This window comes from Helianthus annuus, chromosome 9 (genome assembly GCF_002127325.2).
Source record: "Helianthus annuus cultivar XRQ/B chromosome 9, HanXRQr2.0-SUNRISE, whole genome shotgun sequence".
In the NCBI taxonomy this organism is placed as follows: Eukaryota; Viridiplantae; Streptophyta; class Magnoliopsida; order Asterales; family Asteraceae; genus Helianthus; species Helianthus annuus.
Genome location: NC_035441.2, coordinates 187,472,138 through 187,482,575, shown reverse-complemented (window position 1 = coordinate 187,482,575; position 10,438 = coordinate 187,472,138). Strand labels below are relative to the sequence as shown.

General features: G+C 35.2%; 1 long non-coding RNA gene across 1 annotated transcript; it reads left to right on the top strand.

The window, feature by feature from the left end:
• The first annotated feature begins 6,910 nt into the window (after positions 1-6,910).
• On the top strand, positions 6,911-10,438 carry LOC110880226. The gene is made up of 2 exons (XR_002559268.2): positions 6,911-7,542; positions 10,099-10,438. It is a non-coding gene; the product is annotated as an uncharacterized LOC110880226 (long non-coding RNA).

Here is a 10,438-nt window from a genome sequence, read left to right as displayed (position 1 = left end):
GAGCACCCCCACCCCATCCTCCTTGTTACGAGTCACGGCTTGTTTCCTTGTGCAGGAGATCGACCACCGGTGATCCAGCCAGCGATCCTCGAGAGGAAGGGATTAACCCTTCTTGACGAGACCAGTGTGTTAACCCTGCCCGGTTAACCATTGTTTCATCAGGTGTTCAGAATTCGTTTCGAATTCGAAAAATTCGAAATTCGTTTAAATTTGATTCAATTATCAAGAATTCGTTTCGACTATAAGAATTCGAATTAGAATTCGATTCAATTCGAGTCAAGTAAATCGAATACGAATCGAATACGAATTTATAATTTCAAATTCGATTCGATTCGATTCTAAATTCGAATAAAAATTATACATTTTTATTTATTATTTTTATATATAATACATATATAACTTTTATTAAGCTATACTATAATTTATTTTAAAAAAAATTCCAAGTATTAAAATTACCCATTACCAAACCCACTACATGACCCACAAGTAAAACCTAAGTATCTATCAATAGATTTCTAACCATAAAAATATTAACTTGTAATGTGAAGTGATTATTCCCAACTTCTCGTTTTGATTTTAGACTTGTGGTACTTTATTTGAAACTTTTTAATGTGATATCGTGCTTTATGGCTGCTTTAAAATTTATGTTTCATTTTGATAGTTTTTTACATGTTTTAAAGAATCTTAACTAAATCGAATTTATTCGAATTCAATTCGAATTCGAAACTTTAATCGAATACGAATTGGCTTTTTTTATTCGAATACCAATTCGAATCGAATTCGATTGGTTTTAATCGAATTCGAATCGAATACGAATTCAAGGAAAAATAAAAATTATTCGAACAATTCGATTCGAATAATTTGAAAATTCGTTATTCGATTCGATGAACACCCCTAGAAGTAACAAAGTTAGTGTTATGGGGCAAAATCATTACAAAATGCAACCCCGAGGTCTGATATGTCAAAAGATTTCTTTTTGGACTGTAAGTGTTAAACTCGCTAAACATTGAATGGATTAGTTCAAACGTTATATGATGCATGAAAACACACATTTTGACATATCCAGTTGAACTTAGTGTAACTTGTATAAGCATTGTGATTGGATCAAACGTAAAGTAAATGGAATTCATATCGAACAACCAAAACGTATAATATGTGACCCAACTGATACATAGAATACGTAACGGGTACGAAGGAAAATATGCACATGTAATCGAAAGGGATTAATTAGAGCTTTCAGAAAAAGGAGAGAAAAAAAAAACATAATTTGACTCCACTCGGTTCGAAAAAACTTTACAAAACATACATAAAATAAACACGAAAACATATTATATTTGACCCGAATCATTTCCCAAAAAATTTCACGTCGAAAAGTAGAACAATTTGAATTTATACCAAAACGTACACAAAAATGTGCACGTATAAATGGTTTCTTTAAACGAAAACGTATTATATTTGATCTAACTCGTCTATAAACAAAGTTTACGTCGGAATGTAGAACTAATCATATTTATACATACTCGTACATAAATATGCACGTAAAAATAGTTTTTAAGTAAAGTATAGGGGTAAACCGAAATAAAATATTAGTAAAAAAATTAATATGTTAAAAACGTTCGTAAAACCGTGCCAAGTAGCACCAATGACACAACGACATCGACTCTCAACATCGTAAAAATAAAATAGATAAAATGGTAAAAAATTACACTGAACGAAAAAGAGACTACAATCGTTGAACCACGTACACCCGTTACAGTGTCTTAATGTGAAGAAATTAACCAGAAACGTAAAACGTACAAAATAATAACTTAGTCGATCTAGGACCCGCCCGTTGCGGGGAAGTTTTCAAAAGGGAAAAAATGGACGCGCTGCGACGGGTCTGTCAAATATGAAAAAATAGAGCAAAAACGTTGAACCTCACATGCACGCTACGACATGTTAACTCGCAAAATTTAGAACGAAACATAAAACGAAAAACTTGCCAAAGATAAAAAGTACGGGGGACCAAATTTGTAAATAATAAAGTGTTATGTTAAATTACAAAAGATGAAAAAGTTTGAGTTAAAAGTAAAAATTTCAAATGGATTAAAATGTAAAAGAAAAAAACTTTAAGGTTGAAAGTGAAAAATCAAGTTTTTGTAAATGGGTTAAAATGTAAAAGAAAAAACTTAAAGGTTGAAAGTAAAAAATCAAGTTTTTTTTAAACACTTCCCAAACATGGAGTACAAGTCATGATGCACTAAAAATTTGCTAATTAATATATGAAATAATAATAAACTCATATCAAATAATAATCTACTTAATTAATTAAATATCTTCAAAGTGGAAACACAAAATTTATGTTACCTTTAGCAATTAATTAATAAAAAAATAAAACAAAAGGTAAAAAAACTTACTTGATGGCTTTTGACAGATTTTTTTGAAAGGTAAAAGAAAAATCATGTTGGACCACGGGATCGAACCCGGGTCACTCAACCGAACAGCAACGCAGCAACCACTCCACCACTCGTCTCGGATTTGATTATTCAAGAGAGAGTCTTGAGATTCAAGAGAAACTTTCTTTAACAACGAATGGTTCAGATGATATAGGTTGGTAAAGAGAGTTTCATTATTTTATTACTATAAATATAAATAAGCAATAAACATATCCAATACAATTTGTAAGTTGTGTTTTGGGGCTTTTTCATAAAAAAAAAAACTTCACTTTTTTTATTTTTAATTCAAAGGTTTTTTCCTTTTGTAAATTTAACCCTACATAATTTGTTTTTTAATTTTAACCCAACTTTTCATTATTTGCAATTTAACTTCAGAACTTTTATCACTTATATTTTTTATCTCTCGCAAATTTTGGTTTTACGTATAGTTCTAAATTTTTCGAGTTAATACGACGTAACGTACGACTGTGGTTCAACTTTTTTATGTTTTGTTTCAAATTTTATAAGTTAACACGCCGCAACGTGCATGTGTGTTTCAACGTTTTTACCTCTATTTTTTCATGTTTGACAGGTTCGTCGCAACACGCAGATCGTAGGTCGACTCAGTGTTGGTGGTCGATGATGGTTGTGTGACATTAGTACCATTTGACACCGTTTTACGCCCCCCGCAACGCGGGATGTGCTTTGGGGGTTTTTCAAAGAAATAATGGTTATGCATATGGTTGTTACAACCTTGGCTTTGAGGGTTTTCCAAAAACAAAATTGATTTTTTTTATATTTCACCCAAAACTATTTCATAAATTATTTTTAACCCAAAACTATTTGTTTTTTTACTTTACCCCAAAACCTTTTATCTTTGCAATTTATCCTCACAACTTTTTTTACTTTCAACTTTGTTCATTTATAGATGTCATTTTCCGCAATTTTTTTTTGCTTTATGCTTGATTCTAAATTTTGTGATTTAACATATCGCAACGTGCGTCTTTGGTTTAACGCTTCGGTCTAAATTTTGCGAGTTAAGACAACGCAATGTGCGTGTGTGTGTGAACGTTTTTACATCGTCTATTTTTTTTCCCGTTGACAGGTTTAACATAACGTGCAAATTATAGATCGACTTAGTTACAAACTAAAGAATCCCCGCCGCATTGCAGCGGATTGCAATCCTAGTTAATATGTTATTAATTGTAAAATTGGGCCAAACTCGTACTTAAAGCCTACGGTAATGATATTACAATATTTAACCCAAAAATATTAACCATTCAAATCTTTATCTTCTTTTTCTCAAAAAATCAGAATTCATAACTACTGCCCACCACCGTCTCCTCTTGGAAAATCTTCAAAGATCCCGTTTTCTTTCAATTTTAGCCTTTACTTGTTTCCCTTTTCTCATACACTCCAAGCCGTCACCATAACACCCGTTTTCCCACAATTGTTATTTTTCCCATGTAAATAAATACCAAACCAAATCCCCATGCAAATCTCTAAGGTTCTGTTTATTTTTCTTCAAACATCTGCAAATTGCTTATGTCTGCAGGCGGGCAGACATAAGATGTTGAAGACTGTTTGTTTTTTTTTTTAAACAAATCTACAAATAGCTTCTTTCTTCTTCAAAAAAAATCTAAGAACATTTGCTTCACACATCTTCACAAAACATCTTCTGATACATCACCTCCTCCAACACCACCTCCGCCACTCTCTGCATCCCCGCCACCACCTCCACCACCACCTCCACCCCCACATTCCCGCCACCACCTCCACCACCACATCTCTACCTCCACCTCCACCCCCACATCTCCGCCACCACCTCCTACATCTCAGCCACCACATCTCCGCCACCACCTCCTACATCTCAGCCACCACCTCCACCACAACCATCGTCAAAACCCACCACCACCAAACCATCGTTAGAGAGAGAGAGATCTGTGAGAGAGAGAGATCGGTGAGAGAGAGAGAGAGAGAGATCTGTGTGAGAGAGAGAGAGATCTGTGAGAGAGAGAGAGAGAGATCGGTGAGAGAGAGAGAGAGATTGGTGAGAGAGAGAGATCGATGAGAGAGAGAGAGACCGTAGAGAGAGAGAAGCGGTGGTGTGATGGCGGAGGTGGTGCGGTGGTGGTGGTGGTTGTAGAGAAAAAAACAAACCCTCTTCTTCTTGTAGACTGCAGACATTTGGTCCAAATCTTCTTTTGCCCTGCAGATGTGATCTACAGACTAAAGACATTTTACATCTGAAAAAACAAAGAGCACCTAACTCTCCTCCAACCCCTCCCAACCGATTTCCCCACACCATACAAAGTGGGTGTTTGGCTTTCCTTATTTTCTCACAACTTATAACTTATTGACTTTTATAAGTTAATAAGTTGTTAAAAAGTGTTTGGGAAATTGAAAAGGACTTTTAGAATGACTTTTATTTTACCCTTGAGAAGGAGATTTGTGAGAAGTTATGATTCCTTACTTCTCAAGCCCTAAAAGGACTTTTGTGAACAAATTCCCCAAATGGCCCTCCATCATAACTTCTGCCTCATATAAGCTGCCTCATTCATCATCAATTACGATCCTCACTTCTGCCTCATCCTCGGAGATACGCTGAGCAATTACTCCCCTCCACAACTACTACACAGCAATTACTCCATCAATTACTCCATACATCTGCTCTGTTCATCCGCAAAAATAGTAAAATTCATTGTCGATGGAATGTTCTGTTCATCTGCGCCAATATCCTCATTCATCATTAATCTTCAATTTCTCCAACTACTCATATCTTTTCTTATTGATCTTCAATTACTCCCCCATCTACCACCCCCTATATCTACCAACAAACATCAAACAGCGTTGCGACATCAACAGCTGTTGTTTAATCAGTTCTGCAATCTGTAGTTCTGTTGAATCACCTCTACGAACTCCATTCTATTCAGTTGTTAATCGCTCGAGGTATCTATGTTCTGTTTACTATCACTTAATTAGTTGATGTATGCTAGTAATTTGGGTCATTGGGTGTCTACAATTCTATTTTTTTTATGTTAGTCCATACATAGCTGCTGTTGCCGTTTTCTTATGTTAAATTATATTAACTGTTGTTGCTATTTGTGTCATTGGGTGTCTACAATTCTACATAACTGAAATGTTTCTTATGTTTAAATTATATTAACTGCTGTTGCTATTTGGGTCTTTGTTTAATCAGTTCTGCAAACTGTTGCCGTTTCTTATGTTTAATTAGTAAATGGATGAAATCGGCCAAAAAGTCGTTGGTTGTGAAACATCATCTAACAAGAATAAATCGAGATTATTGTGGGATGATTTTACGTTCAAGCAGTTTGTCGATGCATGCTTGCTTGAATATAGAAGAGGGGATATAGGGTTGCAAAGAGAGTTTCATTATTAAATAGTGCTAATACTTGCGAACTCCGCGGGTTGTACATAATTGTGATAACCCGAACTCTGAAGGTTAGCATTGTTTAATTCTGAAACCTTTAACTTCGTATTATTCCTTTCACGTTACATTATATGTTACAAGTGAGTGTATGTTGTATTAAACTTATTAAGCATGATCGGTGGTTATAGTTGATGATCGGTGGTTATAGTTGAAATTGTATAAGTTGTTACGTGCTAAGTTAATTAGGTTGGTCACACACTTCTATGGGGCCGCACACCCCTTCACGGTCACACACCTTGGTGCCTTGTGTTCTCGGCCCAGTCCAAACGGAGCCGGACGTTTTCTTTAAACAAAAGTGTCATTGCCGGACGTTTTGCATCGCCGGAATTCTGGCCGGAAAAATCAGTCGATACGAAGAAGATGAAATGTAGAAATGGTTTTAAAAGTTTTGAGTTTACGACAACTTTGGTCCCCGTGGGTTAGATATGGTTTTAAATTTAAGTTTTGAACTTCTAAACTTTTTTTTGAACTTTGGTCCCTGTGGTTTAGATATGTAATGTTTTTTATTTAACCTTTGAATTTTTTTTTTTTAAATGTAATTTTTTTAGTTAACTAAATTTAATTAGTTTTAATTAAAAAATTTAATAATTGTGTAATGATTGACGGGGTATTATTGGGCATTATCCCACTACGCCTAATAATGCCCCCTTGCTGATTGGACTGTCACGTGACAGAAAATGACAAAAAGTGAGGACATTATTGATAAAACCATTACATATGTTCTTATTGTTAACACCTTATATCAATAGTTGAGTATGACCTATGTCTTGTGTTAACTGTAACATGTCTAGCCCCTTGCAGAATCTTTGTGATTAATTAAATTGCTCCTTTTCTGTTTAAAAAAAAGGTAAAAAAAAAAGAAAAGCAACAAGTTGTAAAAAATTGGTTGTAAAAGGGTGTAAATGTAAAGTATTTGAAAAGAAGGGGTCTTAAATGAAAATACTTAAGGTAAGAATGGTCAATAATGTGAGAGGGTTAGACAAGTCCACAGCTAAGTCAGAAACCACCAGATTGTCAGCATCAAAAAAACCCGGTGCGTTAGACTAATGGGTATGGGGGCCGGCTGAGGCCCGGCTAGGACCGGCGCCGGTCCCCCACACCATCCCCCTCATGTCTGGCCCGGCTCAAGCGGCTCCCAACAGCCGGGTTAGCCTAGCCTCTCTCCTATCTCCTAACACACATACATCTATACATACATATATATATATAAAGGGGTTAATCCCCACCCCCTAGGCCCATCCCCTTCAAACCGAGCCTACGTGACGGCTCATCCTCTCCAAGTCCATCCTCTCCATACCCTTTAGTCTTACCCTATTTACCATCGGTTCCTTATATTATATTATATTATAAAAAAGAATGACTTGTTTCCATCAAGATTGATGTACAAAAAAAAATTAGTACAAACCCAGCGACTACCAAGTACCAACAGACTTGACTCTTTTTCTCTCTTTTTCTTGTTATTCTTGTTCAACGGACACCCATCAAGATTGATGTACAAAACCCACTCTTTTTCTCTCTTTTTCTTGTTATTCTTGTTCAAACAATTCTTGATTTTGGCTTCTGCTTGCTTTGTGGGTGGGGTTTGCTGAATCATGTTCAAAGTTGTGGGGTTTAGAGGGTTTAAACCCATAATCTTTATGGAGTTGTTAGTTTCTGTTCTTGTTTCTGCTGATGAAGGTAAGAAGCTTGTTAAGATTTTTTCTTGTTTGTGTAACTTTATTGTGGGCTTTTTTTTTTTCTTTTCTTTTAGCTGATATATGTGTTGTTTAATGTTGTATTTGTCTTGAAAGTAAGGTGTGTATGGTACCAAACGAGCTTAATGACATTTAATTTGTGATTTTTGGTAGATTTTACTTGAATATGTGTTGCTTAATGCTATATTAGTCTCAAATGTAAGATTTAGAAACATTGCTTTGTTATATATAGAGATAGAGATTTGGAAATTTTTAATGTCTGCTTTAAAATTTATGAATTTAACAACATGACCTTAGATAAGAGATCATTCCAATTACTGTGCGATTTGTAGAAGAATGATATTATGGATCTATGTGAGTGTTTTGTTATTGAATAATTGGTGGGCTGAGCAAATTACCCCATATAAAACCCGAGACCCGACCCGTCAAAACCCGACCTGTATTTATGTTTTTCGGGTTCCCATCGGTTCCATATTTCATGTAATTTCGGTCTCGGGTCGGTTCTCAGTCTTGACCCGAGTAAACCCGAATTGCTTCTTTTGAGCCTCATTCATGCATACAATCACCCATTTGCTTAGGGCTATTCCAATCTCTGTGCAAAGCATCATCTTTAGGGGTGTAAACAAGCCCAGAGGCTCGAGAGCTACTCGTGATCGGCTCGGTTAAAAGCTCGAACGAGCCGAGCCTTAACGAGCCCGAGCTTGAGCCTGAAATAGAGCTCGTTTTGTTATCGAGCCCGAGCTCGAGCCTGAAATACAAAGCTTGTTTAGGAAACCAGATTTTAAAGTAGTTTCATTACCTTGTATATGCCGTACATATATTTTAATTGTATTTTTCTTAAAATGAATTAGGAAAATCAACCTTTAATTTGCTCCACAAATTTACTTTAGCTTATTTACAGCATAGTTTTGTGTGTCAGTGTTATAGAGAATTGCATCTCTTTTCATATTTCATCTGCACTATATTAATGTTTTACTTTTTCTTCTTCATCATAGCAAGTTACAGGCATATTTGACGCTTGTCTTTAGAGACGGTTAATTCACTATATTAAAAAAGATAAGCCTATCAAACCAGGCTAGCGCTACTAGCGAAGAGTGTACTGTTGCTTGGGTAATAAGCTCCTGGTTCCAAATCCTAATTTTCCGTACACTGTTAATTATTTAATTTTGTCTTTGTAGTAATTTTACTAATTTCGTGAAAATAACGTTAAAAGATGGGATGGTTAATCATACATTATGTGGTGGCGCTGATAGCCGAAAGACCATGCATTAATCGGCAGTTGTCTCAATTGCTAAGCGTTATGTGCTTTATGTCTAAGGCTTGATGCAAAACTACTATCGAGCCGGGGGTCTCACTGGAAGCAGCCTCTCTATTCCTATGGGTAGAGGTAAGGCTGTCTACATCTTACCCTCAGACCCTACCCTATCCTACCTTAACTTTGCTATTGGTGGGATTTACTGAGTATGATGATGAGTTATGTTAGTTTGAATTTGTTATGATATTGTAAAACTGTAATGCTATCGGTTTATTGCAAGGTGTCTTTACCCTTTGCCCTATGGCTTCTGCATGTACCGGATGAGTTTTTTTTCCTAGACCAATTTTATGACCGATCGTTAATTCTTTTCTCAGATTTTTAGTAATGAGTTAATATATTAACAATTTGTGACCTGAGGACGAGTTAAAATTATTCAGAGCCGCAAAAGCGCACATGCATTACGGTTTTTTTTTTTAACGTTGAATCTAGGCACATTTATAACGCCCTTTGAGGCGCGGCACTATTCGTGAGAGTCACTTTTGAGCTTAGGTGTGTCTTGTGAGTATGGTCTTTTTTTATCTCTTTTAGTTTATTTTGTTTGTTTTTTTTAACTGTGACTTGGAAAATAATTATGATTCACGTGTAAAACCCTAGATAGCTTTAACTTATGTTCTTTGTTGAGAGTTTCTGAATCCACATCTCTCCTTCCATTGTGAGGTCTAAGTACTTTTTCTTTTTTCGTTATAACTTATAAGTATTGTTCTGTTTTTAAGAAAAAATCTGTTTCTCTTTTTTTTCGTTTCTATGTTAGAAACAATGTCATGTTTTTCTATTATGTATTTATGTTATGTTTGTGACATAATGAACTTATTTATTATAGATTTGTATGTGTCTTAGATTTTAGTTTGTCTATAGCTAACAATATGTATGTAAGCACTATATGTTAGTAATTAACTAATTTGTGTATAACTACTTAATTTACTAGTTTGCATGCATGCATACTAAACACTATAATTATATCAGTATACCACATGTCTGATAAATTTATATTTGAGTTCTACATCCATTAATACACATTTTTTTTACAAATTACCATATGTCGCTTTTTACATAACACAAAAATGAGGCTCAGGGCCCAAAGACTCTTTGCATCTTGGGGCTTCTTGAGCCTTCAACAATTTTACTCTTTGAAACAAGTGTTCTTTTCCCTGAAGCTGCTTTTAATCACTTGTTTTCCATGAACCTTCAACATTTTTTTTTTGTTTTAACAATTTTTTTTAACAGAACCAAAAGGCGGTAAGCAACAGCAAGAACAAACAACAAAACCAACAGAACAACAACAAACAGAGGTGAAGCAAGCAAACCTGGTACACCACTCCGCCGGATATATCAAAACTGATAGTCGGCGAGAGTGATTTCGGGCAAACGCTTAGCATTTTTGAAGCGCTGATAGATGCTAAAATAAATGCGTTAATAAAAGATGGCAAAAAAGTTTCAAAAGAAATTGCAAAACAAATCATCGCAACCTCGTTTGGCACACGTGGTAAGTATTGTGAAATCGTTGTTTTGTGTTTATCATCGATATTGATTTTGTTGAGATTTTGTTCAACAGAAATGGCATTTC